Source organism: Rhinolophus sinicus, chromosome 14 (genome assembly GCF_057876585.1).
Source record: "Rhinolophus sinicus isolate RSI-liver-muscle chromosome 14, RSI-T2T, whole genome shotgun sequence".
Lineage (NCBI taxonomy): Eukaryota > Metazoa > Chordata > Mammalia > Chiroptera > Rhinolophidae > Rhinolophus > Rhinolophus sinicus.
This window is the reverse complement of record NC_142514.1, coordinates 71,020,664-71,039,036: the sequence shown is the minus strand read 5'-3', so window position 1 is coordinate 71,039,036 and position 18,373 is coordinate 71,020,664. Positions and strand designations below refer to the sequence as shown.

General features: G+C 43.1%; 1 protein-coding gene across 1 annotated transcript in view; it reads left to right on the top strand.

Moving 5' to 3' along the window:
- Nucleotides 1–5,724: 5,724 nt before the first annotated feature.
- The window catches only part of BCAR3 (BCAR3 adaptor protein, NSP family member), a 184,778-nt gene continuing 172,129 nt past the window's right edge, over nt 5,725–18,373 (top strand). The window contains exon 1 of the mRNA XM_074335150.2: nt 5,725–5,901. The gene's annotated coding sequence lies outside the window, so the exon portion shown is untranslated. The remainder of the gene's footprint in view (nt 5,902–18,373) is intronic.

The window sequence follows — 18,373 nt, the reverse complement described above, 5'->3', positions numbered from 1 at the left end:
GTTGACATAGGGGGGATGTTATGACTACTGAGAAGGAAACTTTCTTATGTGGCTACATAAATTTCTGACCCCCAATCAGGGCAGAGGTTTCACTAATCTCCAAAACTAGACCTTACTAAGTGTCAACAATACTACAATACCAGAAGAAAACCAGCCATTAGTAGAGGGAAAGACCAAGAAAAAAATTTCTGTGATCTTATTGACTCATCTCCATACAACACATAAATTCTTCAGGGTATTGACACACCTTTTCAAATCAGTAAAATAATTTTGTAAAAAGCACCATTCTATCTGGCATATCCTGACATAGGGTGCTCTAAGATACACTGTTAAGCAAAAAAAGCAAGATGAATTAAAGCCTGTATAGTACGTTACAATTTATCTAAGAAAATATATGCATTGCTTTAAAAAAAAAAATGAAAAAAAGTAAATACCTAAACAACAAAAGGCCAGTAAGCCTGTGAATAGGTACTGAACATCATTAGTCATCAAGAAAATGCAAATTAGGAATCCTAAGAAAAAGAACAATGCTGGAGGAATCACACTCCCTGACTTCAGCTTGTACTACAGGGCAACAATAATCAAAACAGCATGGTATTGGCAGAAAAACAGACACACTGACCAATGGAATAGAATTGAGAACCCAGAAATAAACCCACATAGATATAGACAGATAATTTTTGACAAAGAAGCCAAAAGCATACAATGGAGAAAAGACAGCGTCTTCAATAAATGGTGCTGGGAGAATTGGAAAGCCACGTGCGAAAAGAATGAAACTAGACTGCTATCTGTCACTGTGTACCAAAATTAACTCAAGATGGATCACAGGCCTAAACATGAGACCTGAAACAATAAACCACATAGAAGAAAACATAGGTACTAAACTTATGGACCTTGGGTTCAAAGAGCATTTTATGAATCGACTCCAAAGGCAAGGGAAGTAAAAGCTAAAATAAATGAATGGTACTATGTCAAACTAAAAAGCTTCTGCACAGCAAAAGAAACCATCGACAAAATAAAGAGGCAACCAACTGAATGGGAGAAGATTTTTGCAAACAACGCCTCTGATAAGGGCTAATATCCAAAATATATAAGGAACACAAACAACTAAACAACAAAAAAACAAACAATCCAATTAAAAAATGGGCAGAGGACCTAAAGAGACATTTCTCCAAAGAGGACATACAAATGGCCTATAGACATATGAAAAAATGCTCAACATCACTAATCATCAGACAAATGCTAATAAAAACCACAATGAGATCTCACCTCACACCACTTAGAATGGCTATCATCAACATGACAAATAACATTTGTTGGAGAGGCTGTGAATAAAAAGGAACCCTCATACACTGTTGGTGGGAATGCAGACTGGTTCAGCTGCTATGGAAGGCAGTGTGGAGGTTCCTCAAAAAATTAAGAATAGAATTACCACATGACCCAGCAATCCCTCTCATGGGTATCTACCCAAAAAAAATCTGAAAACATTTATACATAAAGACACGTGTGCTCCAATGTTCATTGCTGCTTTATTTACAGTGTCCAAGACATGGAAACAACCAAAGTGTCCTTCCATAGATGAATTGATAAAGAAGTTGTGGTATATATACACAGTGGAATACTATTCTGCCATAAGAAAAGATGAAATAGTACCATTTATGACAACATGGATGGATCTTGAGATTATAATGCTAAGCGAAATAGGTCAGACAGAAAAAGTCGAGAACTATGATTTCACTGATATGTGGTATATAAAACTAAAAACAACAAAAGAACAAGATGAACAAATGAAGAATCAAAAACTCATAGACACAGACAATAGTTTAGTGGTTATCAGAGGGTAAGGGGGGAGGGTGGTAGATGAGGGTAAAGGGGATCCAACATATGGTGATGGAAAGAGAACTGACTCTGGGTGGTGAACACACAATGTGTTATATAGATGATGTATTACAGAATTGTACACCTGAAATCTATGTAATTTTACTAACAATTGTCACCCCAATAAACTTAGAAAAAGCAAATTAAAATTACAATAAGATAATACTAGACACCCATCAGAAAGGCTGAAATTAAAAGACCAAGTCGAATAGCAAGTGCTGGCAAAGATGAGACACAATCTTTATGCACTGCTGCTGGAAATGTAAAATAGAGCAACCATTGTAGGAAACTGGCAGATGCTAATAAATTTCAATATGAACATACCGTCTGGCTAGTGGTGTGCTTGTCCATGTTTAGCAAATGGCTCTGGGGGTGGAGGAGAGGGAAGTCCTGCTTTGTAACATGGCATAAATCTTCCCACTATGGCCGATTTTAAGCTAACGTGAAGTCACTGAAAGTAGAGTTGGGAAGAAATGTGCATATTCAGCCCCAAGATGTACAAGCTGGTTCCAGAGCAACTCTGCTTATGACCAACAATTCCACTTCTGAGTACACACCCAAGAGAAATGAATGCATATATCCTCAAAAAGATGACTTACATGAGAATGTTCTTAACAGCTTTATTCATAATAGACAAAAACTAGAAACAATCCAGAAATCTACCAATAAGTGAAAGGATAAACAAATTGTGGTATATTAATACAATGAAATTATATTCATAAAAAATAATGAACTACTAATACAACAGCATGGATAACTCAAACACCTTAAGTCTTGGAGTGAGGACAAGGTAACTTTCTGGGGGTGATAGAAGTCTATTTTCTCTTGATCTAGTTAAAGGGTGTATATGTTTGTCAAAATTTACCAAGCTGTACACTTACATGTAAAGTCACCTCAATAAAGTACATGTTGACATTAAACAAGAAAAACAGTGGTTTTATTTCATTTCAAAAAAAGAAGAAGAAGAAGGAGAAGAAGGAAAAGAAGGAGAAGAAGTCATGATTTTTAATGGTTATCTAGAGGGATGGAGGAAACTATAAAGAGACAGGGTAGAAAGCTATTACAGATTTCTCTGAATACACCTTGTTTTGTAGGTTTGATTTTGGAGTCATGTGAGTAATTTACATAAAATTATAGACTAAATTAAATCAAAATTGAAAAAAAAAGGCAATTCACTAAAATCAAAACAAAACAAAAAATGTTTCTAACTATTGAGTTGATGGCCACCCACACAGAGAGGAATTATTTCGAGACTTTTAACAGAGGAAATTGTAGTACATCCTGGTGGGAGATATCATAAGGCAAAAAGAACTCAAAAAAATTCTTAAACTTTTCAATATTCATGTTGTTAGTAATAACATTGATATTATTATTCTGAAACTTAGCTATGTTTTATAGGACAAAGCAAATAAGTAATTATGTTAATGTTAATAGAAACCAAGAATTTTACCTTAAGAGACAGGGATGTAAATATAGAATAAAAACTTTTATAAACATTCTATAATCTTAAATTTTAATAGAAAATATTTGTATGAACTGATAATACACCTTCTTATTTTGAAAACTCTCTTTCCTAGCTCTGTCCACTTAAAAGGTCTAGAAATGGTGACCAATCAAATGCAATGCATGCCCCTAGTGCCAGTTTATAGCCTCTAAATATTATTTCCCACTAAGGAACTAGGGCTCCTTGGGTAAATGGATGGTTCTGGTCTGAGATAAGAAATACATATGATGAATCTGGAATATTACAACATACCCAGAATTCCTGGGGCCATGTCAAAAGGACTCAGAAATCAACTTGTCAAGGCTCTGGCTCACTGACCACAAATGGGACAATTTAGATATGAATGTGAATAAGTGAAAAGGATTGAGACACATGATCATGCTGATAATTCACAATTTCATAATGATACCACTTGAAAAGATTAAATAAACACAGTCATTCACCTTTGGATGATACTGGGGAGCCAACTCATTGTTTTGAAAACAGGCAAGTAAAGAGAAAGAATATACCTTTGCCATATGAATTGAACTTTAGGGTAACCAAATACCCAAAATGGTTCCTTTTATAGGAGTATTCCAGCCAATATTTAAGAAGGAAAATCATAATATTGCAAGCCCCTAAAGAAATAGTGGTTCTAGGCAATGACGATTGTATTGAGCTTCCTGGACTGTCATAACTGAGTACCACCGAGTGCTGGTGGGACAGTGCCCACTCGGAAGCTCTAGGGGAGGAGCCTTCCTTTCCTCTTCTGGCTTCGGGTGTGTGCTGGCAACCTGTAGCCTTCCTTGACTTGTGGGTGCAACACTCCAATCTCTGCCTCTGTGCTCACATGGCCATCTTCTCCCTGACTCTGCTGATGTTTAAATATTACTTTTCTTAGAAGGGTTGAATTAGGGTGAGCATTTTAACCTGTTTATGTCCGTAGGTGTGGGGGTTAGGATTTCAACTTATCTTTTTGGGGGACACAGTTCAACCAGTAATAATCATCAAGGGTAGCTAGTATCACAGAAAGGCACAGGACACTATATGTTATTGCTAAAGAATTAAATTCAAATCAGACCAAGTGTAGATCTAACTACCCAGGTACAGGAAACAGAAGAGACAGAAGAGCACACTAAAAACAACACAGGCACATAACTGGCAAAGTCTAGAATGTGGGACATTCTGCAGGACCAATGACTTGGTTTCTTCAATAAATAACTTGCAAGGAAAAATCAGAGGGAGAGAAACCTATAAATTAAAATGGATGTAATAGACGTAGCAATCAAATCCAATGTATAGGTCTTATTTGGAAATGTCCGTACTTACTAGATATTCAATGATATAAAAGGATTATTGATAATTTTTAAAAACATACCTTGGCATAGTACTAGTGTTTAAAAAAAAGAGAGTTCTTAACTTATCAGAATATATACCCTCGGATAGAATGACTTGCTATTTGGGAGATGGAAGGAGAATTGGGAATGGCTTAGGTGTGAAATAGGATTAGCCATGATAATTAATGCAGCTTGGCGTTGGGTACATGTGGGCTCATTATACTATTTTTCTATAGGCTGCAATTTTCTAGCATATAAATTTATAAAAATAAAAATAGAGTGTGTTAATTCAGTGTTTCTCAACATGTGGCAGTATCAGCATCTATCTTCTGAAGACAACTCTCTACCCAGACTCACTGACAGCCACTGTTGGATATACTTTTGGAGGATATTGAGTTTCTCTTTTCAAGGGTATCCACTGCAGTTTGATTCCTGATGGGGAAATTTTGTCTCTTGGAAGCTCCTGGCTAGCTGACAAAAAATATTTTTCATTAGGCAAGAAAGGAATTTTAAAAAATTCTTTTATTATAAAAGTTCTATGTACATACACAGGGTAAAAAGAAAATCCAAAAAGTGCCCAAAAAGTAAGATCACTCTTCCCACCCCAATTCTCTTCTCCAAAGTTTCCGCTGTTTCAAGTTTCCTGTGACTCACTCTAGACATTTTTCTAAGCATATACAAAAATAAACACGATTTGGACCTTACTGGAAATACTATCTGCAACTCGTTTTCTGTTTACCCAGCAGTACATCTTAGAGAACTTCCATAGCAGCAAACACAGATGCTCTTCTTTTTTATTTCACTACATAAAAATATAATGATGTATTTCAGTCCCCAACAGGCAAGCATTTTCCCCCCCGTTATTTCCTCTTTCCGAGAATGTTGCAACGCACCTTGTTGTACACACAAAGAAAAGGAATTTTGTTGCAAATCTGTATCTCCTAAGAAAACCCCTCCTTCGTTCTTCCAGCTCAGGACAGGAAGCACCCTGTGGTATGAAGCAACCACACAGCAAACCTGGACCTGACCGCATCACCTTGTGATTCGCCCCCACTGGCAGCTCATCCCGGATCCTGGAGGCGCCGAGACGCAGGGCGTCCGCAGCTCTGCGGCTCAAGCGGACAGCTGCCCAGACTGAGCGGTGCGGATGCGCCCTGAGTCCCCTGTGTGTGACGTCCCCAAGCATCGGCATCAAGTCGTTAGGTAAGTCCGCTGGCTTTGAAGGAGTCTGGGGCCAGGGATGTGAGATTCACCTGGTTGCAGCAATTGTTCAGACGGTGGTATGTGTCAAGTTACGACACTAAAATGCTGATGTGATCAATGCCTCTGTGGCTAAGAGCGCTCAGTGCCTAGTGTTTTCGCCAAAAGGCAGTAGGATGAGTAGGTAAGCAGAGGAAGCTTTTATTTTAGTTTATTCTTTTACTTTTTAAAAAAGCGGTTTGTGTTTCATTCTCTGGAAGCCTTCTGTGTCAGCGAGGCTTTTCTTTTCTGCCATGTGGGACTTCAGGTGGGCACCTCTTGCCAGAAATGGGAATTTCCTGGCAAGGAAGAGCGGCAATTTGAGTAACCCTGATACAGACAAATACATTCACTTCAACAAAGCTTGTCAGGTGTCACTGAAGATGTGTGAGAAACCAGACAGGGAGCTATAGAAAATGCTCTTTAAAAAAGTATTCTCCAATTGATGTCTTTAGTGAAGCATTTGCCACCCAATCCCCTGAACTTGCGTAAGTTCGGGCCGAGGCTTCAGGAAAGAGAGTTTGGTTAGACCCACAGGGAAAGGGTTTGGGAGATGGTCTGTGTCTCAGCTCAGGCTGTGTGGGGCTTCCAGCTTGGACGATGAGTATTAGGGCGCAGAGCAAAATGCACATGACTTGTTTCTCCTCTTTTAAAAAATGCTTAGGGTGGCTGTTATTTGAAAAGTAGATAAAGGTTTATTTGCATAGTCCCTCAACTGAACACTGTATCTCCACTCCCTTGGTGACATTTGGCCAATCAACAGTTATTAGAAGACAAGCATATCCTTATTTGGAAGGGATCAATAACATTCTTGTTCATCTGACATATCTCATGTTTCCATATGGCATTTGGCTTAACAACAGAAAGTAATACAAAAGCATTGCACTAGTGGGGCTTGCATGGTATTCAAGTGAGGAATGAAATGGATGGTGGTGGGGAATGGATTGAATCTTGGGAAAGCGTCAGGTGGGAGTGGGGGGTGTCCTATAAGTTCACCAGAGGAAATGCAGGATGAGCTGGTTAGAAGTAGAGGGCTGTCCTGTTTCTTTTTGTTTAAAATTAACATCAAGGAAAAATGAGTTAAGAGGAAAAGAGATAATGATGGCGTGTTGTGCTGGCGTGGGTGAATAGACTGGTACACGAAACACTGGTCAACCTGGGCACGGGGCTCTAGACACAGTTTCCTGCTGACTGCCAGGATCAAGGTCAGAGACTGTAGTGAGCAGGGCCCAGCGCAAACGAGTCTCCAGGTTTCATGGGGCTGTGGAGAACAGTTCTGTCCAGAGATCAAGTGGATTAGGTCCCAAGTGAGAAGGACCCTGATTCTCTAGGCATTCATCCAGGGAAGCTTTCTGTTTGCTGCCCCCCTCCCCTTCCTCTCCCCTGCCCCACCTGCAGGGGTGTCCCGTTTCCTATCACCTGTCCAGTCTCCCTGAACAGCTTTTACATTCTGAACTAGTTCAGTTCCATAGAGAAGCTTTTGTTAAGCATTCATTAGCTTGTAAGATTTTTTTTCACCCTATGAAATTCTCTCAAGCCTTCTGACATTGTCAAGTGCCTCAGTGATTGGGTTTGAACAACTGTGACCTTCAGCTGCCTGAAGATGTGTAATACCATCCCTGTTGATTGTAGATTGAAACTTAGGGATCTTTTCAGTCAACAAGAGGAAATACTAGAAAGGGGTATAGAGTCCTCCCTTCCTGCCTTTGGTGTCTGTAAGCTAAGACCTGTTCTTCCAAGTAGCTGCTTCTAGTCAATCTTGATTCCAGTTCCTTTAAACAGATCAATTTCCTAAAGAGGCAAAATAACAGGGTGCCTGGTTTAGGAGTCAGAAAACCTGGGTCAGTGTTGTTCTACCACTGATTACCCGTGAGCCCTTTGGCAATTGTTCAGTATTTCCCCTTAAGTAAAAATGAAGGGGTTGAATCGAGATGCACAAAGATTTCAACAGCATGAAAGGAGGGGCTGAAACTGACAAGATTAAATGTAAAACAAGATTAAAAAACAATTAAATTTAAAACACATTTAAAACTGGGGGGCGGGGGGAGCTAATATTGCTATTCCTATAGAAAAGGTTCAGGTGCCCCTGATGTGAATCAAGAACGAGCTGTGGCCACCAGTATAGCCCACAATCGCAGGCAGCACCAATAGACGCGCAGCTTCCAGAAAAAGGAGATGCCATAGCTTTACTCTGCTCTCATCTGGTTGTGGCATCTCCTGCTTCCAGTCTCACATCTGCCTCCCGTCTTTTCTCCAACTTGCAATCAAAACGATTGTTCTTAAAATCGAAATTTGGTTGTCACTCTCCTGCTTACGAGCCTTCACTAGCTCCCTATTGCTCTCAGAATAGTCTCATACAATGTCCTTCATGGTCGGGCCCCTGGTGACCACTCCAGCCTATCTCTTGTCCTCCACTGACTCACAACCCTGACTCTAGTCGCTCCAAACCACAAGCAGTTCCCAGAACTGGTTCTTCTCTCTCTCCCCTCTAGAGTGCAGTTTCCAACACACACACACACACACACACACACACACACACACACACCGCCACCTGTCAGCTTCTCCATCCTCTGGGCTTTCAGAGTCCCTGGGTTTGCCTCTGTTATGGCACTTCCCACACCATATTGCAATTGCTTGAGAGTACACCGCACTCCCATCCCAAGACAGCGAACCCCTCAAGACAGAGATTTGTTTATTTCTGTGCATTCTCGGCATCTACTATGTACCTGGTAGGCAGTCAGTAAATATCTATAGAATCAACAGAAGGATAGGGGAACAACTGACAAAGCCAAGTGTATTCAGAGTAATAAGGATGGTGAAAGCTGTGGAAATAAGGATGAATGACAAATAATTGAAGAACCCTAAACAGTTTAGTCTGGAAAAGAGAGCATCAAGAGAGGTGCAGTAACTCTCCTTCATGTGTAGGGCTGCCACAGGGAAGTGGTATATGATTTACTCTGGGCTCTCCAGAGGGCAGAATTGGGCCCTCTGGTGGGAGCAAGATGGGCATGGTGCAATCTAAGAATCAGCTTTGGAGAACACTATTACATAATGTGTGGGGACATTTGGTGGAGGAAGGGTACCTTGCAGAGAAGGGATGGCTACTTGTGGACCTAAAGAGCTCAGTGGCGCTGGCGGCCCCAGCACCATCTCAGGAGTGCTTAGAAGGATTCTTGTGTTGGTTGAGGCATTCACCCCGATGATATTTGAAACTCCTGCAGAACATGGATTCTACGGTCTGCAGGTCCCTGACAGCTCTACAAGTCTGTGATTCTCTCATCTAGGTCACAACATCACACAATTTAGAAAACTGAACAGACGTTCTTATTTCTGACTTCTCTTCCTTTGCGGCTTTAGAGTATTTCACCTATTACAAATCCACCCAGGATGCCTTGCCCACTTAATTGTTCCATTGGGAAAGGAGATAGGGACATGGAGAAGTTATATAACCTGTTCTAGAGTTTGCAGGTTATACTACGAGGTGGAATCTTAATAGGAAATGGAACTCTATGTCGGAGGCATTAAAGCAGATGGCTTTTCCAGGTCTGTCATCACGTCATGAGCCAAGCTGTCCTATGAAGTGTCATGTTTCTTACCATTTTGCCTTAATCGCACTTCTAAAGTTCAAGAACACAACCATGGCAGAGTAGCTTGGGGACGGACTTTGGAACTAGATTGCTCATGTGACCTCAGGCAAGTCATTTAATCTGTCTGTGACCAGCTCCGTTTCCTCATCTATAAGATGAATATAATAATAGAATTAACGTTTTAGGGTTGTAAGGATAAGATGGGAACACAGTACTTGGGTATATTAAGTACTTTATATACCTAGTGTCATTAGTAATGTACTGGATGAGGACAGACTTGGGAATAAAGAGAATTGATTTCTCATTCCAGTGCTAAAGGTGTAGTGCAGTGGACTTCTGCTGTTCTCAGCACAGCCTCAGAAATTCCTCGGAGCTCCCACCGAGAGCCTGGGCTGAATGTAAAGGACGCAAGATGACAACCTTTAGCATAGAAGAACAAATTGGGGGTGGGTGCACCCCAATGGGGCTCATGAGCTGCTGTCTGTGGTCCTGAAACAATTTGTTGATTCTCTAGAAAACTGAGGGTAGGTTGGGGGATGCACCCATAGGCCCATGTCCTTCACCCCTCCTCCATAATTCCTTGCTTATGGATAGTCTTCCCACCAAATGGAATTTGGATAAATTACTGATAACTTTTGAATCATTAGTTTCTTTTTCTTTGACTACAGGTAATTCCCATCCTCTGATGTGTTCACAGGGACGTTGCCAGGTTACATGCCATCCTATATATATAACCCCTCCCCACCTGATGCCTGCCCAAGGAACACAGGCAGAAAGGGCAACTTAGTGGCAGCCAACATATCTTTGAACCTGAGCTCCCTCCTAGTAGAGTCACTGGGACTCCAAGCCCCCTGAAGGCACAGCCCAGCTCCTGCCTGACGGAGTCCTGGGGGCCTCACACAGTTTTGAGCAATGATTCACGTGTTCCTGAGGCTGAGATCAGAGCTACACGCTCCTCTGTCTCCAGGTGTCCTGTATCGGCCATCACTGCCTCGGCCATTGCTGATGCTGTACCTGCTTTCTGCTACTTCCCACCTGGCACACAGCGGCAGGCTCTCCCCCACCAAGGGCGCTGCTCTTCTGTTAGATACCTTGAAGGGTTCTCTTGCTGTTTCAACTTGGGATTTTCGTCAAGGACTTGGGATCGATTCCCAGTGGAGTCTGAGCCAAGGGACACTTGCAACATCCCCCAGCATCTTGCTCAAAAGCCTTTCTCCTTTCTTTTTCATAAGCCTGGACGGTGCAATCCATCACTGTCTTGGGATAAAGCCCGGGCTCCACAAGGCCCTCCCTTCCCAGGGGAGAGATGAGAGGCTCGCTGCCTCTGCCCTTTTCTTGGTGTCAACAGTTTCATCTGGCGTCCAGCAGCTCCGCTACATTCCCAATACCCTCATCAAATAATTCTCCTGGTGGCCCTTGAGGTAGGCAGCATCCCTGAGGGGACCCTGCCAACTGGGCTCCCTCTGGGACCCCCAATCAGATGTGAAAGTGCTTCAGGCTTTCTACACTAGGAGAATCCTCCAAACCTGATCGAGTGTTATTACAAGAAAAGAGTCCGAAAGAATTTTCCTTTTCATAGATTCATAAAGCAGAAAATACTCTTAATGTTGATTTGGCCCATTCTGGCTCCACGCAGAAAGAAAGAGAAAACCGATACTTCCCCGAGGGTGACATGTTAAAACACCCCCTTATAGGTTGGAGGTTGTTTTTTATTTCCCGGATGGCCACACCAATTCCTTCATGGTGCAATTTGAGCCATTTGCCTGTAGTTCTGTGTTTAAGGGGAAGCAGAGGGAAGAGGGCAGCGCGTTTTGGCTGGTCACAGTGTAATTCTCTCTAAGTTCTTATCCGCTCCAACACACACACTCACACATACACACACACACACCCTACATATATATTTAGTTCTAAACCATAATCACCTGTGTTCGACTTGGCTCTCAGAAGGGAAGAGGGAGCCCTGGGTATGCAATACCGTAAACATATTTCCCCCAAGAGATGCTTATGCAGCAATCCAGACATTCTCATTGCTCTGCCTTTTAATTAGTTCAGGGAGTTGCAACCTCACAGTGTGGGTGTGTTTGCCAGCTGTGCTTTTCGAGAAGTTATATGGTCTGTGCTCGTTCTGTCTCCTCCCTCGGTGTTAAGAAATTATAGAGCCGCCTCTCTTTGCTTGTCTTGGAAGTGTGTGCACTGACCTTACCCCACAGAACCTGGGACGCTCAGGGCTTTTCTGAGCCGCCGCTCAAAGGCCTGTGGGGAACCAGTGTGATGACACTCAGAGCTCAGATCTTGCAGCCTGCTGTCCTTGAGCAGGGCGGGAGTGGGTGGCCTTTGAGCTAAAAGGGGTTGCCTTCATCTATGATGGTTCAGTCCCTTTGGGCCGCATACTGCAGAATCAGTGCGCACAGCGGCCCAGAGGAAGGATTTTATGGCTCGAGGGGAACCTGCGTCTCTCTCATGGAGTGCCCTGTTCTGGAGGCTGCCAGATACCTTATCCCCATGAAAAGAGTGGCCCCGAAGAGCACTCCTGGCCTTCTTTCCTCCGAGGCTGCCATATCTCTACTTCCCTCAGGGGCCCTGGAATGGCTGCTTGGCTGAAGACTTTTTAATTTAAACTTTTCTCCTCTACACGGTCCCCTCTTATCTTGTTTATGCGTTCTCATTCTGGGTGACCAGATCATACTTTCAGCTCTAGTTCTAACTTCTCCACTTTGCCAAGGTTCAACACACACACACACACACACACACACACACACACACACCTTTAAGTGGGTGGGTGATGGTGTTTTTCCTGGCATTCTCCCACAGATACTTTTCCAGCTCAGCTCTCAGTGGCCAGCACCTCTCCGATTTGCCCAGATGGCCTGTGTCATTTTCTACACCACACTTTTCAGCTGAAACCCACCAGGGTACAATTTTCTTTCTTATCTCATCCCTTGGCATGCATCCCGCTGTTGGTTGCCTCCTGTCTGCACACTGGCATTTTTGGCAGCTGTTTGCATCCCTCCTGTCTCACTTGGTCTTTTGGGTAGGGCCTCGGCCAACCTCGCTCCTTGACACTTGGCTTCTCCAGGAGGGACTGCTCTCCACAATATTAGTCGCTGCCCCAGCCGTGGACCTGACACCGCAGACTTGCAGGTGGTCACTGGCTTGTCACCTAGTCGCACATATCACGTTGATTGTCACTGAGCATACCTCAGCAAAGCCTGAAGGGTACGTCCCTGTCCCTTGTGGGGCCTAGACTAAGGCAGAGCACGGAGAAAGGGGCTCCAAGCTCCCTGACAAATGTGTTTTCCACACCTAGAAATATGTACTTGTGTAACTTCGATCTAATTCCAGAAGATCTGTCTAATTGAAATGTTGTATTGGATGTTGTATTTATTTTTCAAAATAGCAAAGTAAATCAAACTATATGGATTTCTGAAATTTAATTTTTAGAAAGGATTGATATATTCATGTGGTTCAAAACCCCCAAACCATCCATTCTTATACAGTAAAAATTCTTTTTCCCAACCTTGGCTCCCTTCTGCTCAGTTTCCACTCTGCCTGGGTCAGGCACTGTGCTTGTTTCCTGCAGGTCTTTCTCAGTTCTTGTTGGATCTTTATAGTCTTGTACCAGATTCAAAATTAGTCGACTGCTTTAAACACAATGAATACGTGCTGGCGAGTTAAATAGAAAAGGAGGCCTCTTTCACTGTCACACATTTGTCGTTTAGGATTGAGGTACTGGCCACTCCCAACCCTGTGCCTATATAAATTCTGTCCCAAGGTCTTTTCTTTCTCTGTCTGCAACATAACCTTTGTTGTACTATAAATTTTATCTCAGCCATCTTTGTCTAAGTGTCTTTGTTTCAATGTCTTGAAGCTTAAAGCAGATTCCATTACTTGGGAGCTTAGTGAATTGGCCCCAGTTAATCAGATAAGCTCTAGAAAAATTCCCTGGAAACCTCCAACAAATGTACTTAAAAAGATCCAGTGCAATCAGTTTATCAGGACAAGATTACAGCTGATACCATCAAAATGGAGGAGACCCTGTGGTGTTCTAAATAACTTGATGAGGGCTCCAAGAAAGAGTCAGGAGTAAAGTGTGGGCAGGCAGATGCGCTTACCCTCAGGCTGGGTGTGCCCGAAAGCCAGGACTTTCTCTGGACCGAGGTCAGTGGACCAGGTAGCAGGAGTGACCAGCATTCTTAGCCAGAAAGAAAATTCATCTGGGCAGAGGAGTGTTTAGAGAGTCCAGCTGCCTACTTCCTGGCCTCTCTCACCTTTCTGTGTAGCTGGAAGGCAGCTGGCAGCTTGGTCATTAATCAGCACCATCTCTGAGACTGCCCAGGGCAGTGGCCATCCTACACACACACACACACACACACACACACACCACACTCTTAGTGCCACCGAATACATTTGTCTCAAATCTTCACTTCTCTGAAGTGTTTTTAATTCACTGACTCACTTGATTCTGGATTGGACTGGAGGAGTCCCCAGTGCTGTTTGAAGGCTCAGCTATAAAGCCAGAACCTCTCCCAGGGGTTTCTCTGTGTTTGGCCTGCTGCCCCACATATATCTATGAACTGGCACTGCATTTAAAGATGCTGACTGGCTGGTCTTAGCAATATCTTTTTGGATGTGTCTCCTTGGGCAAGGACAGCAGAAAACAAAAATAAACAGGGAACATTTGAGATCTTGTGCCCCAGAATATGTCATCAGTTTGGCTCAAACAAAGTCTTATAAAAATTCTCAGAAAATAAAAATAAACAAATGGGACTACATCAAACTAAAGTTTTTATGCACTGAAGGAAACCATCAACAAAATGAAAAAATAACTTATTGAATAGAAGATATTCAGAAATGATACATCCAATAAGAGTTAACAGCTAAAATATATAAGGAACTCATACAACTTAACACCAAAAAACCCAAACAATCCAATTAAAAAATGGGCAGAGGACGTGACATTTCTCCATAGAGGACATACAGATGGCCAATAGCTATAGGAAAAGATGCTCAATGTCACTAATCATCAGAGAAATGCAAATCAAAACCACAATGAAATACTACCTCATACCTGTCAGAATGGCTATCATCAATAAATCAACAAACAATAAGTACTGGCGAGGATTTAGAAAAAGGGAACCCTCATGCACTGTTGGTGGGATTGCAAATTGGTACAGCCATACTGTGGAAAGCAGTTTGGAGGTTCCTCAAAAGTTAAAAACAGAGCTGCCATACGACCCAGCAATTCCATTTCTGGGTATGTAGCTGAAGAAAACAGAAACATTATCTGGAAAAGTTATATGCACCGCTATGTTCACTGCAGAGCTATTTACAATAGTCAAGCTATGGGAGCAACCTAAGTGCCCATCGATATAGATGGTGACTGGATAAAGAAGAGGTGGTATATATACACAATGGAATATTACTCAGCAATGAAAAAAAATGAAATCAGGGCCATGTCAGCCAGTGAGTAGGGATGAGTCTAAAATGAGAGGCCTTAAGTGTTAAGGAATTTGGATTTTATCCTGAGAGCTGTGGAGAGCCATTGAGAAGCAGTATAATTATAGTGCATTGCTGGAGAGGGTGGTATTTGAAGCTTGTCTGCCTGAGTTCAAACGTTGGCTCTGCCACTTACTAGCTGTGTGACCTTGGACAGGTTACATAACCTCTCTGGGCCTTGGTTTCCTCATCTGTGAAATGGGAGCAATAACTCTGCTTCATAGGGTTATTGTGAGCTTTAAATGAATTTTACATGTAGAACACTTAGAACAGAGCCTGGCATGCAGTAAATAGTCAGTTTTAGCTGTTACAGAAATGTTTGGACAGTTAAGTGACATTATCATATTTGTCTTTTAGAATGAACACCACTGTGTGGAGAATAGGTTAAAGAGGGCAAGAGAAAAGGCAGAAAGCGGGAAAGGAGTAGTAATTAGGCATGGGATAGTGGGAGCCTGCACTAGGGTAGAAGGAAGGGAATAGAAATCGATCTGAGGGATTTGAGGTGGAAAGGAGAGGGCTAGGAATGCGATGCAGGAGGTAAGGAGAGACGAAGGAAAGATTGCAGCCAGCAGAGGTGATCAGAAAAGGCTTCTGGAACGACGTGAACCTCAGGCTGGCTCTTCCAGGGGTATCTGCAGAGAAGAGGGAGGGGACTTCTGGGTAGAGGAAGCTGTGTAGGAAGAGTACGAGGGTTTTTCGGAGAGTACTTGGGTTTGTGGATTTTCAATAGACATTTGCCATTTGATTATTTAAATGCTTAATTGGCAGAGCTGGAATGAAAAGTGAAGAGAAAGCAGTCGGCTTCAACAAACAAAAATTACCCCCAAGGCTCCTGTGGCCCTCAGTACCTACAGCGCCACCCCTGACCTGTCCCCGCAGGCCGTCTTCCAGCCAAGAACTGCCCCTGACTCCTGGGTGCCCAGATGGGGATGGAGCTACAGTCGGCTCAGGCCAGTGTTGCTGAGGAAATGAGCCAAGCACTGAAGGGTTAAAAGCTCTCTTTCTTTTTCAAAAAGGAGAGAGGGAGAGAAAGCAAGATCTTTCCTGTCTGTGCTGTGCCTGGCTTACGGCGCCTTCCTGTTGTCATAACGATTTTTTTTTGTTGGTGGAAAGGCCATTTCAGACCAGTGGGGCAATATTTCACCCTTGCCACACTTTAAATGCTGTTGTAGGCTCACTGTGTCACAGGCTGTGGGTTACATCAGACTGTACTCTGTGAGGTTCGTCGGAGGGATAAGGACAGGCTGATGTTACGTCTAATTCTGCACAGCAGTGTGGGGAGAGCGGTAGTGCGGCGTAGCACTTATACCAGGGAGTGCGCTTGGCTGGGCTTGGAGGCCCAGAGCCTTCCACAGTTCACCGCTCCTAATCAACCACTCTCTCACGCAGGCTGAAGAAGGGTTGGCAGTGGCAGAGAGCAGGACTTTTCTCCCATTTTGTTCTCACATAGCCTCTCCTTGGCCACCGCCCACTGTCTCTCCTCCCAAATGAGATGGAAAAACAAAGATGTGGCAATGATGCCAAGGGGGTGAACAGACAGCAGAGAACCAAACTGGACCCGGTTAAGTGACTTGGCGAACTCAAGTTATTTGGAGGGAGAAGATCAGATCAACACATATTAAGATAAAGATAAGCGGACATTGCTCCTAACTTTGGCCAACAAGTCTCTGAAGTCATTCCAGTCCTTTCCAGAAGCTGCACCTGGGCATTCCTCAGGGACAATGGGCATGGACTTACTTCTGTCCAGATGATATATTACCTCTTAGGAACTAACGAGGCCCTTTTAGTTTCTGTTGATGTTTTCGTTTAAAAATAATTGTTTAAAGTGTTTAGCAATTTCAATTGATGTTGGAAAATAAGTACAAGATACGAACTTGCTTCCTTAGCTCTTTTACCCCAAGAGCTCCCAGGGAGAAAGACAAGTGCAACGCAAAGCTCATGATGACTTGTACACCATAGAGTGGATAGTGGGCTCCCCAGGATGGTTTCTAGCATGTAGTGAAGGAGGGCCCTGTACTAGTTGGAGGTGGTAGGATTGGTTATTAGACCAGTGGTTGGTGTTGCAGAGACAGAGTAGAGAGGAAGAGGTTATGAGTAAGCACCCCAAGAACAGCACTGGATGACTGTGGCCACCCATTGTTTACTAGAAGAGGGACAACGCCTGCTACCACTGGCACACAAAGGAGGAAAAGAAATTCTGGGCACTACGTGCAACTAAAGAGCAGCTTAATTTGGTCCTTCATGGTTCAAGCTCTAAAACTCTAATGATCAGTTCTATACATTTTGTCTGTGCTGTTGACAGTTCTCTACGATCCACTCAAATTGTTAGAGACTCTAGATAGGAGAGCCACACAGCCCACGTGACGGGGACAAGTTCTCCCCTCTCTTACGTGTCAAGAGAACGTGAAACTCAGCTGCAGGCTGGCTCCTGACTGCGGGGAGTCCCATTCTGTTTGCTCTGAGCCCTGGGGTTAGTATGACTCCAGATAACTGTGGTATGGAATATGAAACAAAAAAACTGAACCTGATACAAAATCCCCATCCTCAGGTGTCATCTTAGATAACTTTAAATGATTAAATGTTTCCTCCTTTCAGAGCGCATGCATGTGTACTCATGCACCTACCTGCACACTCTTTCGCCGTGAATCTCTTTACATATTTATAAATTGCTGACTCTATCCATACAATGGTGATAAAAAGTCTGGCTCAGTGTCACCTCTGAGATGTGTGGGTCAAATGGTACCATGCGAGCCCTCTGCAAAGATGAAGTGCTATAAAACTGGAAGGCATCCCACTGATAACCATCATTTCATCATTTGTTATCTGATTACTCTGCATCTTGCCCTTCACGTTCAGAAAACAAAGGAGAGCTGGACTTTAGAGTTAGGCTCTCAATGATTGGTGTTACATGGCCAAAGCTGAAGGAATCCAGTAGGATGCAGGCGTGTTTTTCCCTGCAAGGCTGACTGAGCAGTTCTTCAAACGTTTGCAAGTACAGGGCAGAATTCCATCCAGCCTTCAAACCCGAGCCAAGATTCAGCATTAACAAAGCCTAAAGTTTCATTTCTTTGACTGTGGGAGTGCTACAATCGCCCTGTAAATGGCCATTCACTTTGTAGTTCAATAAGCACTTTGATTGAGAAACACTTTTACTGAGGGGGTGAAAAGTCCTTGGCTTTAAATAGCACATAATGAGCAGTGGCTCATGTCACCGCGTGGGCACCACATTCTAACCTGCCAAAGGTGACTCCCTGCATGGGGCACCCTAGTCACAGAGCCAATGCCTGATCTAAGTACGGAGAGCAGGGGAGTACATGTGCCCGTGTGTGTGTGAGTGTGTGTGCATGTCTGTG